The sequence below is a fragment of the Cryptomeria japonica genome, chromosome 11, assembly GCF_030272615.1.
Source record: "Cryptomeria japonica chromosome 11, Sugi_1.0, whole genome shotgun sequence".
Taxonomy (NCBI): Eukaryota; Viridiplantae; Streptophyta; class Pinopsida; order Cupressales; family Cupressaceae; genus Cryptomeria; species Cryptomeria japonica.
The window spans coordinates 374,394,296-374,412,947 of NC_081415.1; positions in this window are offsets into that span (position 1 = coordinate 374,394,296).

The window sequence follows — 18,652 nt, forward strand, 5'->3', positions numbered from 1 at the left end:
GTCACTTCAACTCCATTGTGTGCGAACTTGATACAATGATGATATTTAGAAGGAAAAAGTCTCATTTCATGGATCCATGGGCATCCCAAGAGTATATTGTATGTGAGCTCTAAATCAAGGACTTGACATACCACATCTTTTGTGACTGGCCTAACTCTGAGAGGTAAAGTGACTGTGCCCTTGGATGACCACTCTTCATCATCATATGCTTATATGGTGATTGTATGTGTAGAATTCATAGCCTTTTCAGAATATTCCAATTGTTTAATAGTGTTCAATGTACAAATGTTTAGACCTCCTCCTCCATCTATCGACTCATTTTATTCAATTTTTATAGAGGTGCATTATGAGGCTAAGTTACAGATGTGTCATTTGTTGGAATCAAATGAGTGTTAATTGCCAACAATCTCCCCCTTTGGCATTTATGGCAACACTCATGTGAAAAATGACAATGGTTTCCATCTATCAGTTTCATTCTGAGACTGCTCCCCCTGAGCTAAATATCCATCTATGATCATGACCTGAAAAAAATACTCCATACCTCCATATCTCCCAATGCTAATAATATAGTTTTCACCTATACCTCACCCTTTGACATCAATGCCAAAAAAAAACCGAAAACTGGGACAAAGGATGAAAGACTGTACAAAGAATGTCCCAAAACACCTTACCAGAGCTTAATATATTTGAAAATTTCCAAATAGGCTTTCTCCAAAAGCTCTAGATAGGTATCCCAACCTGATTTGAGTGTGCCAAAAATAGATACAAGTCCATTAAGCATGTGAGCATATGACTCTTTATCCTTAAGTTCTATCGGTGTGGGCTTACCAACCATATCAATGCATTCCTTCTTATGTACACTCAATGAGTCCAACCAAGGACTCACCAAACTTCTAAGACCTTTAGCTCTCCTTATAATTTTATCTTTATCCCTCTCAAGAGCTGAAACTTGAGCTTCCAAAACCAAAATCTGTCCATCAATAGATGTAGTCAAAGAATTTGAGCCATCAAAAGAATTGACTATACCTACAATCTTCTCCTAAGTATCCTTAATCCTTTTATCTAAATTTGTTGAAAGTAAACCTCTGTTACAACATACTATGTAAATATTAGTAAATTGCCTTAAGGCATTATCAATCAACTTCAGCTTATCATTAATCTCCTTCTTCTCTAACTCAAACATCTAATCAAATGTTGCTCTCTTAGCTTGTGTAAACCTCTCCAACACATGTCAATTTGATATCTTCTATAAAGATTGAAAGTACTTAGAAATGTGCTTTGTGATTGTTTTAATCTTACCAGATGGGCTTGCTCCTTTGTCAAAGTTGCACTCCAGGACAAGTCTGTGTAATATTGGGATTGATTGATTATTAACTCCTTTGTCCATAGATCCTTACTTTATCATATTTTGTGCATCCATCATCACGAGCTCAGTAGAACTCATCTCAATTAAGCTCTTATGGTCTACCTTTTAGGTGTTGATTAACAACAATGATGCACTCACTACCAGTTCCCTATCGGATTCCTCTTTCTTCTCCTCTGATGGTTTATTAACTTTTATAGCTTCCTCTTTTGTACCCATGGCTTCACCACTTGGTGCAATATCAGTTACTACCGGTTCCTCCTTATGAACTGTGACCTCAACTTGTACATTCTGATCTGAAGGACTATTGTCCTCAACATTAGTAACCTATACATTCTCTGAATCTACTGGTATCTCAACATTTGTGGGTATCACCTCTATGTCCTATACATTAGATTCTATCAAGGGCTCTATATCCAATATCCTAATATCCTTCAAAATTGTAGATGAGTCACCCATTATACCTTTACCTTTCCCCTCAACTAGGATGTCTGTAGTGTCAATTTTAGCCTTCGGTGAAGTATAGAAACTAGGGTTTTTAGCAAAGAATTGCCCATGCCTTGTGGTTCTCATTGATTATCTCATTAACCCTACCTAACATAATGCTAACTATCCTATGCTTGCTGTGAAATATTTTCCTGTCTGTAACCTCAAGTGTCCTATCCAACTCCTCTGGAGTAATGGATCCACATATAGTTAACAACTCATGAATCTTTATCCACTTGTCCTCCTCCATAGTTGATAATCTTCTAGCATCAAAAATGTCATATAGTTGTGCCAGTATTTGATTTTCAATTTCCAACAAATCTTTCATATATATATCCAAATATAATAAAATTGCTGCCTCAACTTCTCTTTGTTCATCATTATCTAAATGCTCATAATAAAATCGTACATTTTTTAACATACCATCCTTAGTAATTTCATCTACCAATTCTGCACAAGTCCTAGGTGGAATAATAGTTACATTACTAGTAACAAGTGCAAGATCTATGTCATTCATCTTCTTTCTTCTTGTAGTACCAGATGGAGCAGAAGCTGTTTGAGATATTTCCTTTGGAGCTCTCTTTTGTGCCGGTACCTTGATTGTAACCTTCCTAACCGGTTGCTTCCTATCTTCCTCCTTAGTCTCTTCACCTTTCTTCCTCAATACCCTCTTGAATTCTAAGGGTGTGTCATCCTCAAATCCAGAGTTTGATGGAATAGGCTCAATAAATATTTTAGACTCTTTCCTCTTCGTTCCTTTTTTCGAAACAATGTCCATTAATGCCTTGATGTCCTGGGAAACCTATTCAACAAATTTTCTTGCCTTGCCCTACTGTTTCTCCCTCTTCTTGCAATTAAACTCAGTTTCAACCTCTTGCTTTTTCTGTTTTGCAGTACAAAAGGTTTTCTCATCTTCATCAATAGGTGCATCAATTAACATCTTTGCATAAGCATCCAAAATCTGTGCATCAACTTCATAACCCATTTCTTCAATCCATATCTTCTTGAGCTTCACTTCTTCCATGAAGGTTTCATCCTTTTTAACCATGAAGAATATGTTGGTTGAGTATTTATCAACAATTTACTTTGGAACCCTCTCTCTATAATTCATAGCCTTCTAAAATTCCTTTAAGTAACCCCATACCTTATCATCTTGCTGACTATCCAATGTAGCAATAGATTGTTTTAGTTGTCTTCTTACCAAGATATAAAATGCCCACTGTCTCTTCCCAAAACTGAAAGTTTCATTAATGAAAAATAGCATCAAAAAGAAAATAAGATTTCCATACTGGAATTTTCCCTTCTTCTCTCTTTAGATCTTCGCTAGGTTAATTAACAATTCATATAACATCCATCCATAAAGATCTAACTTCTCATTTTCCCTCATGATCCTATGTGTTGTATAAATGTAGGAGCTAGAAATAGAGTTCAGATGGTTTGATTGAGTTACCTTGTATCCAATAATCATGCTATCAAATCTGATGTCTCTATTTGTGATGGTGCTAACCCTCATCGATCGCCACTCCGAAGTTGCACTAGTGAGCTTGTTAACCTGATCATTAGAAATATTCTTCTCTGGAAGCTGACCAATATGCGACAAACTGGTGATGGAATTAATGGCCTCCTTTGAGATCTTATAAGGTCTGTCCAACCAGATAAATTCTCCATGCACTCTACTCAAAACATATCTGACAATCTCTTCCTCAAATTTAGGAATATCCAGAATGTTGGTAAACCCTAGATCCTTAATGTGCTTGTACTCGAGCTTGATCTTTCCAGGATCTCCCATCAACTTTCCCATATACATGCTCTTAATATCACTAGCTCCCAAATCCTCAATGCGGTAGTGAATGTATGCTCTAGCATCTTCCACATATACAACTCCTTTCAAGATATGGGAAAAAGTGCCAACCGAATCATCCAAAGTGGCAATATGCAAAAATCATTTGAAAATTGGCCTAGGACAATCCTTTACCTCAACAATAGTAGAATTTGCAATAAAAGTGGGTGCAAAGGATGATCTCACTTCCATGATGAAAGATAATTTTGATAAGTACCTAAGAAATAGTTGCCGGTGAAACCCTAAAGAACTCTTCTGATTGCTGGTGAAATTGCTGAAGAAGATATCAATTGCACTGAATTGCCTTAGACTCGCTATAAATTGCTCTGAATCTATTTGATTGCAAAGTGATTAGAAATGAAGTGGATTCAACCTTTTAACCTCCAAGATACCCTAATCCATCATTGATATGAATGACTTCCAGTGAAAGATACCGGATCTCGCTCGAACATCTCCATGATGGATAAGCATTTCCAATGTCTGGAACATCTTCTAGAACCTCTTCTTGGGGCTTAAGAAGTATTATCATGAATTTCTCCTACCCTTAAGGCATCTGCCTCAGTTACCAGATGAGCTTCCTACTGGTGTAGGAGCAACCTCCTTTGTCGGTTGAGTAACCAGAGGTTTTCCATCTGCTGATTGTTCATCTGACTTCTTGACCCATTTCTTGATATGATCTTGCTAGATTTCATTGACCTTCTCTTTTCCTTTACCATTTGATCTTTCATTGGTAACTGATGGATTTCTACTTCTACAAAATTTAGCTATGTGTCCAACCTTGTTGCATGCATAACATGTAATATTGTTCTTTTGAATTGCTTTGCTAAAACCAGTATAATTGCTTGACCTGCACTGATTAGCCATATGTCCAAATTTTCCACATGCATAGCATTTAACATTCATTCTGAAATCTTCTGTCTTATGACCATACTTATTGCATTTATAACATTGATCAAGAGCAGACTTATAGTTCTGATTTGCTCTATTTCTACATTTCCTAGCCATGTGACCAAATTTAATACAAACAAAGCATCTACCATTAAATTTGTAAGCATTAAGCTGCCTTACTAGTGCCTTCTAGTTTTGATATTCATTAGCAGTACCGGAGCTCTGACCTTGTTCAAATCCAAGTCCACTAGAATCTCCATTCTGTCTTTGACTTTTCAATAATTCATCAAGCTATGTTGAACTAAGCTTGAATTTTTCTTTGTACTCACTTGCAGAAGTTAGATCATCTCTTAGAATTATCATTTGTCTCTCAAGTTCTTGTTCTTTACTCTGGGATTGCACTAAGTCTGTTCTCAACATATCATTTTCATGAACCAACCAGATGCATTCTTTAGATTTATCTTTCAGAGATCTCCCAAGGTTTTCTTCATTCATCTTCTGGTCTTCAATCTCCTTTGGCATCCTCATAGTTAGGGCTTGCATTTCATTCCTCATGACCATGTTCTCCTAACTTGGCTTCTGACATCTTTCATTAAGGGCATCTTTCTCATCATCATCCTAATTTTGCAGAAGTTACTTCCTCCTAGATTTAATAGATGACAACCTCTCCTTTAGGATAAGAATGAATTCCTGAGAAAAAATTAATTCATCTTGTAACTTCAAGTTCTTCATCCTTTTAACATCATAGTATTCAAGTGCTACCTCAATTTGCTTCTCTAAACTCATAACCATGGATTCTGGATTTAGGGTCTCCCTCAAGCTGTTAAATTTCTTTTGAGGAACAAGGCTTTGATACCAATTGTTGGAATCCAAGAACACTGAGAGGGGGGGGAATCAGTGTTCTATTGGAATGATCAATTTTAACCTTATTAAAACATGCATTCACCAACTGGTAAAATGGTACATATATAAATGAAAGAAGTAAAGCAATTAATAAGCCAATCACACAAATGAATACCATAACAAAAATAATTATATGTGGAAAACCTCAAAGAGGAAAAACCACGGTGGGATTTGCCACCCACAATATCAATCCACTGGCCATATGAAAAGATATTACAAAATATAGGGGCATGCACTTGCAAGAAGGCTTACAACCTAGAGCACACTACTCATCACAAAGGAGTCTCACTTACTACAATTACTCTGAATAAGAAAACATAAAATTGAACTCATAAACTGCATCTGTTATGCCTGATAGAGTTCTGGTTCAAGCTTTGTCTGTTATGGTTCTAAACCCCTAAAGCCTTACTAGAATAAACTCTTACATAATTAATATTCCTTGCATTACAAATATCACTCTCATATATCTCATAGCCTCACATATCTCTCATATCTTACATAACACAAAATGATCTAATCAACTGACCTATATACCTTTACAATCCTTCATGCCTTATGTCAGCTTACATAGATAATTACAAAATTGAGTATACATGTCGGCTCAATTACATATATACATGAATATCAAAATCAATTGCCAATTTCTAGATCTCCCAAATGATGCCAGCCTCTAATACCTGTAACCTGATGAAGTCATGTCGGCCTACAATGCAAGTACCCATAGAGTTCCTCCTACTGGTGAAGATACCTTTCGGTACTGGTGCCGATGTCAATGAAGTATCTGCTGGTAAACAATTAAACCAAAATATGAAAGACGAAACATGTTGCCATCAATGACAACATATTGAAACCAATCAAATGAGTGTCAATTGCCAACATCATTGGCTTCTGTGAATGTAAGGCTATGCAGAACAAAAAGGTCTACATTCATATCAGTGGGTACGAAGGTCTCTCTCAATACTTTATCAAGAATGGCCTTATGTGAAGGGGATATGCGCAAAAGCTCAAGGATGGAATTAAGGGCGGGTATTTTCCATAGCTGATCTACAAGGTCATACTCATTCTTGGTAGATGAAGAGGTTGTGGTCTTGGATGGAACGTCTTGTAAGGTGACTTTACCTTAATGGGTTGTGACATTACATTGAGAGGTTTCATTTTTGGAAGATGAGGAAGATGGTCCAATGCCTTTCAAAATAAATTTACTTGTTTGGGTAGAACCTTTGAGATTTTTGTCCTTTATGATATTGGTCGAAACATGATTGTCCATTGAAATGTGATTAATAGTAGAATCATAATCATAGGGCGTCCTGGTATAATTAGCTTGATTATCTATAGTTTTGGCTTTTCCTTTATCATGTTTAGGAAATGGCTCCTTGAACATCGCATGCTCTTCATTGGAGGTATGCCCATCAACTTTTATTTCACCTTTGTCAATGAGATCATGTATGATATTCTTTAATCTATGACAATTTCTAGTTAAATGCCCTTTGCTCTTATGATATTCGCAATATTCATCATCATTCCACCAATTTGGATTTACTTTTGGATCATATGGTGGGTTATCTAATAGTGTTATATTGTTTGTCACTAACTTCTTGCATGTTGTTTCAATTGTTTCTCCCAATGGAGTGTATTTTCTTCAAGGTTTTGATTGCCTTTGATTGTTCACTTAATTTTTCATATTAGAAGAACTTGCATTGAGTAAAGTTATCTTAGGTTGCACAAAATTTGCATCTACCACCCCATCGTTGACTATGTTCTTATTCTTGTTCCAAAAGTAGGGTTTTTCTTTCCCATTTGATTCCTCTTTGTTCTCTTTGAATATCTCTATGACACCTTGTTCAATAAGGACTCTTTCTATTGCCATTCTTTTCTCAATGACCTCTTTGAAGGTAGACAAACAAGATTTTCTTAGCTCATATCTGATATCCTTGTTGATGTTTTAAGTGAATATTTCTACGATTTGTTTTTGTGATATATCTCAAGAGAATCAACTAGCAAGACCTCTCCATCACTGTAAAAATGAAGAGAAAGATTCCCCATTGTTCTGCTAAGTATTGCACAAGGTAGTTACTGACACATGTATTTCAATGTTATATGAGTAGTGTTGTATGAAAGCCTCTACTAAATCACCCCATGAATTAATCCTATGTGGAAGTTGAGAAAACCATTCCATTGCTTGTTCACCTAAGATTTGTGGAAACAATCTCATCAAGTATGTTTCTTCTCCTGCTACCTCAATGCAAGCTGTGAAAAATTGTCTTATGTGTGCCTTAGGGTCCCCTTTTCCTTTGTACTTATCAAATTTTGGTGTCACAAAATGTGGAGGGAATGAAGGCATTAGAATGCTTCTATCAAATGGATAAGGACATATGTCCTTTATTGTATATTGTTGCTTTGGTGTATTCATGTCCGCCAATTGCTTTTGCAAATCCTTGATTTGTTGTTGCAAGTCATTCTTGAGTGGTGTCTTTTCTCTTTGAGCTATTCCCATGCCTGAGCCACTGGGTGGAGGAGGAGGGATATAATGCATGTATGGATGGTATTGATCATAGATGTGTTCATATGGAGGAGGAACATAGTTATAGCTTGTATATGGACCACTTGGTATGGTGTTGTAATGAGGAGAACTAGGTCTAGGTTGATACATGTCATGAACATAAAGATGAGAGGTATCATAAGAGTGATCTTGAGTATTGCCCCCAAATCTAACATGGGGTCTCCTCGTGTCATGGTTTTGAATATTCACTTGAGTGTAATTTTATGCATTGGTATGATCTTGGGTATCATCATGAGCATGTGTGGTGGTAGTTCTCCTCCATGGGAAAGGACGACTGTAGGGTTGTTCATGGGAGGTTCTATCATAACTGGCATGAGATTAAGTGTATGTGTTTGGAATTTTAGGTTTTTTAAATAGGGAGGAAGGTGACTCAAGAATGAGATTCTCTCTCCTATTACCACCATTATTGGGCCTCCTAAGCCTTGTATTAGCTATATTTGTTTGATTTGTGTCATCCTCCAAAATTTGTGACATATCAAAATCATAGGGTAGTCTTATTCCACTTTGTGACATAACTTGTAGGAAATATTGTCTATCCCTCTTCATTATTTCTTGAAACAATTTATTAAAATGGGGATCCATGATAGTTTCCTCATCTATTGTAGAATCCATAGATACATTGTCATTTTCATCATCATTTCCATTATTGTTGTCATTGTTGTCATAGTCTAGTATATTACTACGATTGTCAAATGGATTGTAAAACTCATCTCCATCAAACTCATAAGTACTCATGCTTAAAGACCTTAAATCTTCTTTGGATTCCCTTCTAGACCTTTGTGAATGGGGCTCAACCATGGACTAAAGTCTTGACCAAAATGAAAGGTAGTATGAAAATGCAAAGACTATGGAAGACCAAGAGGTGAATGAAGTGTAGATGAATCTAGGGTAAACTTGCAATGTCCAAGAGTGTAATACCAAAGTATGTTTGTTTTTAGAGTAAGGTGTTTCTTCCAAAGAGATGATGGATCTCTTGATGAGGTAAGTTGACCTTGACTCAAGAAGATCAAATGAGACCCTAAGATGATAGATCTTGATACAGGAATTACCTAGTGTTGTGTTGTAGTATGTTTGCAAAGTTTGATGAAGACAAGAATAGTAACCTTTTAAATCAAATTTGGAAATAATGTATGAGAGAAATGCAAATGAAGTGAAATGATGGACCATGTGTGACCAAGACGGGTTGACTAAAGAATCAAGCCCTATAGGAGGCAACCTTAGAATCTCTTTAAATCTAAAAACTTAAGTCCCTTTTGTTCTTGACAAATCTTTTGTAATTTCTCAACTTTGAACACATACACATTTTTAACAAACCCAGACGTGATTTCTGATCCCAGATGCAGTTATAGTAAACACAAACACAATGATTTTGGTGATAATGATAATTTTAACTTGAATGTCAAAGACACAATTATTCTCTGGACAGACATGATTTCTTAACACGTACATGATTCAAACTGACACAAACATGATTTAAATTTTTTCTCTGGGAAATGTGATAGTATACTTTTTTTATATCCAAACATGATTCTTCTTTACATAGACACGATTTCTTGACACAGACGCGGTTCTAAAAATATTTTGCAATTTTGTCCAATTATTAAATTATTTAATGTGACCAAATCTCAATGTTTTAACTTTTAGTGGTAGGAAAGCACAACATAACAAGGAAGACCCAATGTGTGAAGGTGTTTTTGTCCAAAAATGATAAAGTGTTTCAATTTCAAGTGTGTTTTTTAAATGTGTTAGAATCTCAGAAATGGGAGAAAAACTGAGAGGGGGGGGGGTGAATCAGTTTTCCACAAATTAAACAATTAATGCAGATTATAAACCATTTACCAGAGCACAATATAAACAACATAGTGAAAGATAAAGCATGAAAGAACATATCACACAACACCAATATTTTGACGTAGAAAAATCGGTAAAGGTAAAAACCATGGTGGGATACCTGACCCACAGTCAGATAATACTTCTACAACAATATGTGAAATAATTACAATGGGGATTGCACTTGCAATCAGGCCAACCGCCTAGAGTTCACTTCTCATCACAAAAGTGAAGTCTCACTGACTTACATAAACATTGGACTACAATACGGAGAAAATTAATTGTGAAAGTAGCATCTCCTAATGCTTGATACAGTTTTGATTAAGCACATATGTCTGCCCTATAACTCTAAATTGTTCACAACCCTTCATTGAATGATATATCTTTATTCGCACAATTACCTCTCTCTAATAATGTAGACATAACCATACCATACCATCCTCTACAAATTACATGAATATATCACCTATATATAAAGATCATCAACCTTGATAACAAGATCGACTAAACCCTAAACACATAAACAATAATTACAAAAATTTCATCACATGATACCACCTGACCAATATTATGAATTATATTACATAGCATGGTCCTAATTCAAATTCCCAAACAATTTTATCCACTGAAAATTTTGCTAAGATCAATATCAACACGTTTCACCAACCAGTAGAAACCCTTAGTGCAAATAACACAGAATAACCAACTGGATCCAAATAGGACCACCAAATCATCACACCAGCCAATGCGGATCCACCAAACAATTAGGACACAATCAAGAACACCTTCAACATGTTAGGAACCATTTCTATAAGTTGAACCAAAATCAGTTAACCAAATCATTGAATATCACCAATTGGTAAAGCCAACTGGTACCAAGAAATATCAACCAGTAATCCGAAACATAAGAGATAGCTTCTGGAGCACCAAATCATGAACCAACTAAATGTGACAAGCATATAACCATCCTGAATAACCATCCAAAATGAAAATAATCAATATGATCATACCAGATCAGAATCACTAATAACCAAGTCCAATCGGAACAAGAACCAACCGGGATAGCAGTAACCAACCGGGATAGAACCATATCCAACCGAAGCATAGTTTTGACATCAATGACAACACAATAAATTTAAACATATTTCCAACAACATCCCTCTTTGGCATTGATGGCAACATTGAATGTGAAAAACATCCAAATACTAAGGAATGCCAACAATCTCCCCAAACAATCAAGAACCAACTAAATATCTCCCCCCCTAAGATTTTTTTTTTTTCACATGAACACCATCTCCCCCTTTGACATAAATAACAAAGGGCTCATGCCAAACCAAATAGCTGACTACTCCCCCTGAATAGCAACATCATCCCATCAACCTGAATCATAAGATATTTCTGATAAGCTCACCAGATTGATGCATCCATGCATCTCTTAGTCTCTGCCAGAGGGGTGGTGACTCCCAATTGATCTCTGAGATATTCAAAAGTATCTTTAGGCAATGGTTTTGTTAGAATATCTACAATATGTTCCTTGTCTTTTGATAATGAAAATCCATCAGTTTTCTCAATGTAGACTTCTTCTTCAAGATTGCCATTCAGAAATGCACATTTAACATCCATGTGATATACCTTGTACTTCTTGTCTACAACATAGGCAAGAAATAGTCTTACTGCTTCAATCCTAGCAACCAGAGTATAAGTTTCATCATAATCAACTCCTTCTTCTTGTGAATATCCTTTGCAAACCAATCTAGCCTTGTTTCTTATAACTTGGCCTTCCTCATTTAATTTATTCCTAAAAACCATTTGGTTTAAATAACATTTTTATCTTTAGGCCTAGGAACCAATTCCCATGTTTCATTGTTTTCTATCTGATTCAATTCTTCTTCCATAGCTCTCATCCAATTCTCATCTTTACTTGCTTCAATAAAAGATTTTGGTTCAATTTGAGAAATTAAACATACCTCTTCAACAACTAACCTTCATCTTATCATCACACCTTTCCTTTTGTCTCCAATGATCTGATCTTCAAAATGATTCATCTTTACATACCTGGGAGTATTAGGATTATTTTGACTTTTTGATTCTTTCTGTTCATCAATCGTCACTATGGATTTTTTTGATGTTACCGGAGGAACTCGATCAATGCTCTGAACTAATTCTTGCACAACCGGTTTTGATCTGACAATGTTTATTATGTTGAAGGTTTGAAGCATAATCTTTTGAGTGTAGGTTAGATGGTGGATAGAGGATTTCATTTACAATTCTAAGATGGAAAATGCAAGATTATCAATAGATTTTGTTTGGAATTTCCTCTAGAACTCAGACCAAAGGAAACATCTTTCATTTGAACTCTAGTGAGAAGGTTTTCTTGATTGATCAAATTGATGAAAGTTGACTTTGGCATAAGAGGATGTGTAATGTAAATTTTGATTGCATAGTGAAGATCAATTCAACCTAGGCTGTCAGAGATTTGCCTAAGATTATCAAGCCTCATAATTCGATATGTAGAGAATGTCAAATGGGTAAGCAAGTTAGAATTTCTTTCAAAAGCATACATGATAGATATAATGAAATTCTTGATCTTATTCATATTGATCTATGTGGACCAACAAGGACTACAAATTTTCAAGGTGATAGATACTTTATGCTGCTTATTGATGATTTTTCTAGAATGATGTGGGTTGCATTTTTGAAAGAAAAATCAGAATCTCTTGAGAAATTAAAAATTTTCAAAGCTATGGTTGAGACAGAAACAAGATTGAAGATAAAATGCTTAAGATCATATCAAGGCAGTGAGTTTACATCTGGTGAGTTCAACAACTTTTGTGAGAAGCATGAAATCATAAGACAATTTTCTGCACCTAGAACTCCACAGCAAAATGGAATAGTGGAAAGGAAGAACAAAACAATCTTAGATGCTGCAAGATCAATGATGATGCAAACCAAATTGTCTGATATCTATTGAAGAGAAACTGTCAATACTGCAGTATACACTTTCGACAGAGTACACATAAAAGGTGATATGAGTAAGACTCCTTATGAATTATGGTTCGGTCATACTCCTATTGTCAGATATTGCAGAATTTTTGGAGGTAAATGCTATATTAGAAAAGATGATGCATTAGGGAAATTTGATCCTAGATGTGATGAAGGAATATTTTGGGTTATTCTACTAAGAGTAAACCATATAGATGTTATAACAAAAGATTGAATAGGATAATGGAAAGCATAAATGTCAAAGTGGATGAGAAAGCTAATAACCATCTTGAATAACCATCCAAAACCAAAACAACCAATCTGATCATACCGGATCAGAATCACTAATAATTAAGTCCAACCGGAATAGGAACCAACCAAGATAGTGGTAACCAACCAGGACAGAACCATATCCAACTAGAGCACATTTTTGACATCAATGAGAACACAAAAACAATTTCAGCATATTGCCAATAAAATGTCCTTGTTTATTTTGCATACACTTGAAAGACATGGCAGACACAATACTTGTTTAAAATGTTTGATTGATTCTTTGATGAATGAAGACAAGCACAAATCCTAAGGTTGGCCAGGAAAATAGTTGTTAGATCTCACTTGGTTTCCCAACTACACTTATTTAGAGCAGATAGTTAGATGCTTGACCCCACTAGCTCCCCTCCATGACACTCATTTCTCCAGGGAAGCCAAGCACCAGTCCCCACGAAAACTCCCCATGGAAAACTTTGTATCTCTACTAATAACCATAAGAATGTGAGACGACATTAGAGGTCCGACCTTCTGTACCAACAACTAGAAGGTTTTTGGTTTCTAACACAAAAAGGTGTCTATTAAGGGCATCTATTCGGGTGGCTATAATCAAAAGCGTGTTAGACTTTGTTAAATAGAAGACCTCCTAGCCTATAAAGGTTGTGCTCTATAGGGTTTATGGGGAGTCATAACGTCATTATAGAAACATGTAACACCAATTGCTTGTAACTTTCATCACAAACACTTTTATTTATAGTGGCTTAGAAGGGGTTGGCTTTAGCCTATTACCACTTGAGTCATTCCCTCTCACTTGGCCTTATGGGCTACTTGGGAGGCAGGCCCTTTAAAAGGTAATACAAAAAGAGCCTATTGCTTAAGACACAAAAGACACTTGTTAATTTTAGAGCGCCAATTGAAGTGTTTTGCTAGACTAAAGAAGACAAAGCAAGAAATTTCAAAATAAAATCTTTGCCAAAGGTCCTGCACCAAACTTGTTCATAGTTTTGAAATAATACCCCTCCTGCAAGCACACAAGTTAGGTAAATTATTTAGAAATCCCAAAAGACTTTGTGAAATAGGGGCCTTCGACAAGACGTTTTTCTCCTTTTCAAACAACTGCACCACTTTGTTAGTGTGATCAAGAGGTTAGCTCAAAAAATCCAAATCTGAAAAACCCTAAATGAAAGCAAAAATAAAATCTGAAAAAACAAAGATGCAACTATACTAGACGTAGACACAATAATAGAACACAAATGCCAAAAGACTTAACAGAGTCGCAATTCCCAGATCTAAAACCTGCAAAATCAACAAACAACCTGCACAGATGTAGTTTATAGGCAAAAATGTGTTTTAATTGACACAAACATGATTTCAGAAGAACCAATCTTGCAAAATAGAAAATCAACCCTGCACAACAGAAACATAGCCAAATAGAATGCATACGCAAAAGTAAATAAAAAACACAGTTAGATCTAACAGAGATGCGACTTTAGGATAACAAATCTACAAAACGACAACAAAATTAGAAACGTGGAAATATTCATCACCGATGCCAGATGAAATTTGATACGTTATTTTATTTGTCACAGACACAAAAAAATGCAGAATCGTCATAGTGTCGAACCTGCAACTTTTAAAAATGCAAATTTTGAAAACAAGATGTCAAAATAAAAAGGGACAAGTGTCCTACCGGGTGTGCCAAAATGTATATGGTGAAAAGTGATGATGATAAACTATTGTAAAACCATAAAGATCCAACCACAAACAATCTAAGTCCTATAATGAAGCATTCACCAATACCAATAGAGATACCTAAGATCATGTAAATCAACAAAATAAAGCAATATTACCATTCATATGTCAAGTAGGGTTTCAATCTCCATTGTCTCCTATCTCCATTAATCTTGTTTGATAAATTTGCTCTCAAATTTTATGTGTACACAAGAGCTCAACAAAGAACGAAAATGTGGTTGATAGCTTGATCACAAGAAGGCTTAATTATGTCATTAAGGTTGATAATGAAAGAAGCATCCTCTTATATAGAGAACACTATTAGAAATGAAGGTTTGAGATTAAGAGGTGTAAAGATAAATGGTCGACTAGGATTAAAGGGTAGGTAGAGGAAACAATTAAATGATAAAGGGGTAAGTAAGAGAAGAATTAAGAGATGAATGACATGTGTCATGGGTAGAAAAGGCTAATGAATTAATTAAATAGATAAATATTTATTTAATTAATAGAGGAAGTGAGATCAATTAAATAAATAAAATATTTATTTAATTTAGGAAAAGGACAATTTAAATAAATAAAAGCATTTATTTAAATGAGGAAAGGCTTAGAAGAGGATTAATGAATTAATTAAATAAATTATAATTTATTTAATTAATAGAAGACTTAGGATAAAATAATTAAATAAATAAAATTATTTATTTGATTAGACAAGACAATTTTAGGTGTCTGCAGGTGGCCTACATCTCCTTAGCTACTTTTCTAGATTAGCCATCTTTTCCAGTTTGACTACCAAATTTTTTACCTTTGAGTCCCTTTATTCCATCTATACTTTATATTTATCCCTAATTGTTTCTTTTTCTCTTTTTCATTATTGTTTATACCAATTAATTTTTTATTGTGTATGCCATAGACAACATCCAAGGGTTAATGTTGTAATGACAGGGATGCCATAGGAACATTTGTTTCCTTAGTAGGAAGTGGTTCATTCTTTTGTAACTCTACTAGAGCTATATTTTCTAGCTAATCTAACCTTACTCCTTGTTGATAGAGTATGAATTGTATCTCTAGCTTCTTAAATTTCTATTGCAATCCAATTTATCTTTCCTTGTAACCCTTCAACTGCTCTTATAAGCCCTTAATTTTATAAAGAGTTGATTGTTGTCCTCGTCTTCTCCCTTAAGATCATTCTTTGGTCCAATGAAAATGTCAAGTTGAACATCTATATCATGTCCATCATTATAATTAGATCTAATTGTAGAGATTATCTCCTTCTACTCTGAACTTTGAGCTATGTAAGTATCATCATCATTTGTTTCACACTCTGAGCTATGTTGCATATGAACCCTTTGTGTATCCTCGTCTATGGTTTTTCTTTTTACATTTTCTCATCCTTAGTTTTATTTATTCAATTTCTAAACATATAATCTCTTTCAAAATCAGTTTTATCAACATTAAAAATATTCTTCTATTTCTGAGGATTTTTCTCTCCTAAAATTCCTTATTCCTTGAAGCAATGTGAATGCCTCTCTTACTACTTCTGCACTTTGATCTTTTCCTTTTTATGTTTATACCTTGAAGTTTTCTTTTCAATCATAGGCTTCTTCCTAGTTTCCCTTGTTCTTATGCTGCTTAGGTTCTTCTCTAGGTGTTTGTTTCCTAGACTCCTTAGGTTTTTGCATCTTGAATTTCTCCCTAAGCCTATGTTTATTAGACTTATCTTTATTGTTTCTTATGCTTCTTTCTAGCTGAAGAGGGAGAAGCAGGCTCTCTTCTTTTTCTAGTTTTTGGTGGAGATGGAGGAATAGGACTTTCAAGTGCAAATGTTGCAAGTTTTTTCTTAGATGTTATGAGCAAACCTTGTCACAAGTTCTCACTTTGTTGGGCAAAATTTTTGTAAACTAGAAAGTTCATAAAATTGTGGTTTTAACCATAGTACATAAGATTCTCTCCTAATTATAAGGGAAGGCTCCCCCTTTTCTTACTACTCTTCTCTACCTATAACAAAACTCTAACTATGAATCCTAACATATTCTCTCTTTTTAAAAGTAGATGATATTCTTTTCTCTATTTTTTAGAAAATAAGTTACAATTAGAGCAGTAATGATATAGACAACTTCAAAGTTACTATGGAATAACTTAAATTACAATAATGAAAAATGTGAGTATCAAGAAGAAAATTTTCCATGAAAGCACAAAGTCTCCCATTGCTTTCTTGAGATAAGAAAATAGCACTTGAGCTTAAAGTCTCCAAAACACTATAATCATATCAACCTTTAATTAATAACTTCTGCCACCCAAAATAAACTTTCCAGGATAACAAGACAAAACACAAAGTCTTTGAATTCATACCTATTTACAGCTTTATAAATTTTCACTTAAGATAACAAAGTAAAGCCCAAAGTCTTTAAATGGTTATATATGTACTAATTCTACCTTACAAATTTTGAAATGTAACACAGAGTTTACAAAAAAAGATTTGTTCTACTATTTAATGATACTTTCCACAATGCTTTTACTCAACCAAAACAAGATTTTACAACAATAATGACATAAGAACACTCTCACCATAAACCAAAATGACTCCAACACAAATTGTGAAATCCAAAGATATTCTCTTATTTGATCAAATTTGCAAAATAACAATATAAACTCAAAGTTTCACTTCGGAAGAGTTTCGTTGCATAAGATTAAAGATAAAAATTACAATGAGAACCCTCATAATTATAGTGGAGGGACAAAGAGCTAATCTAGGAAAGCTACAACAAACTATGACTAAGTAAAAAATGAGTCCTACTTGACTTAGAACATGTAAATATTCTAGATGCAAAAACATAAATACAAAATGACACTTGAAGTGTCAGATACTGACTACAAAAATGCACCTACAAATTCATAAATGTAAAACTACTAAGTGTCACTAGACACTCCATTATGATCTTGTTTTATTAATTCCTCATATTTCTGAAGGGCAATTATCATTTGTTCTTTATTAGGTCCCTGAGTATGACTCGTGACAACTTTGACTCGAGTGATAGAATCTCCAAAGCCAACATAACATCTTTTATGCTTCTTCAGAAGGGAAGCCAAGTTGTCTAGATTAACATGAATATCTATCAATTTATCAATTGAAGATATAGAGAAAATTTCTTTATCAACCTCTTCTCCAATGAGAAAGATGCATTATTTGATGATAACATCTTCACGAAGAGCCTTCTATTTCTCATCAAGGAATGTACAAGGAAGTTCTCATATGTTTTCATTTATTTCCTTCCCTTTATCATTACATTCTTTTTGTGCCTTTCACATATCCTTGATGAGTATTTTTAGAGTGTTGATATGATGATATAATACTTCCCTTTGTTCAACATACATGTCCCTTGAAGAGAGCACTCCATTATCAATCTGAACATCCAATTAAAAATCTTCTAACTTCAACCATGTGTCAAAGTCTTTCTCTTGTGTCTCTAATTCCTATGAGAGTAGATCCAATGTTTTATCTACCTCAGACTTAACACCCTCTAAATTATTAATCAAAGTAACTACATAGCATAGAAGATGTGTTCCTTGACTCAACATTTTGTCCATCCATTCACCCACTGATCTCCCTCATGAGGTAACATGATCAACTTGTTTAATGAATCACTTATCAAATGATAAAGTAACTGGATCAATTACCTCTTAAGACTTTTTTTTATCTTAATCAATATAGAGGTGAGTTGTTCCACTTTTTTCTTAAGTTTATCCTTCTTTACCATTTATTCATTATACCTCACCACAAGATTATAAAAATATTTCTAAGCAT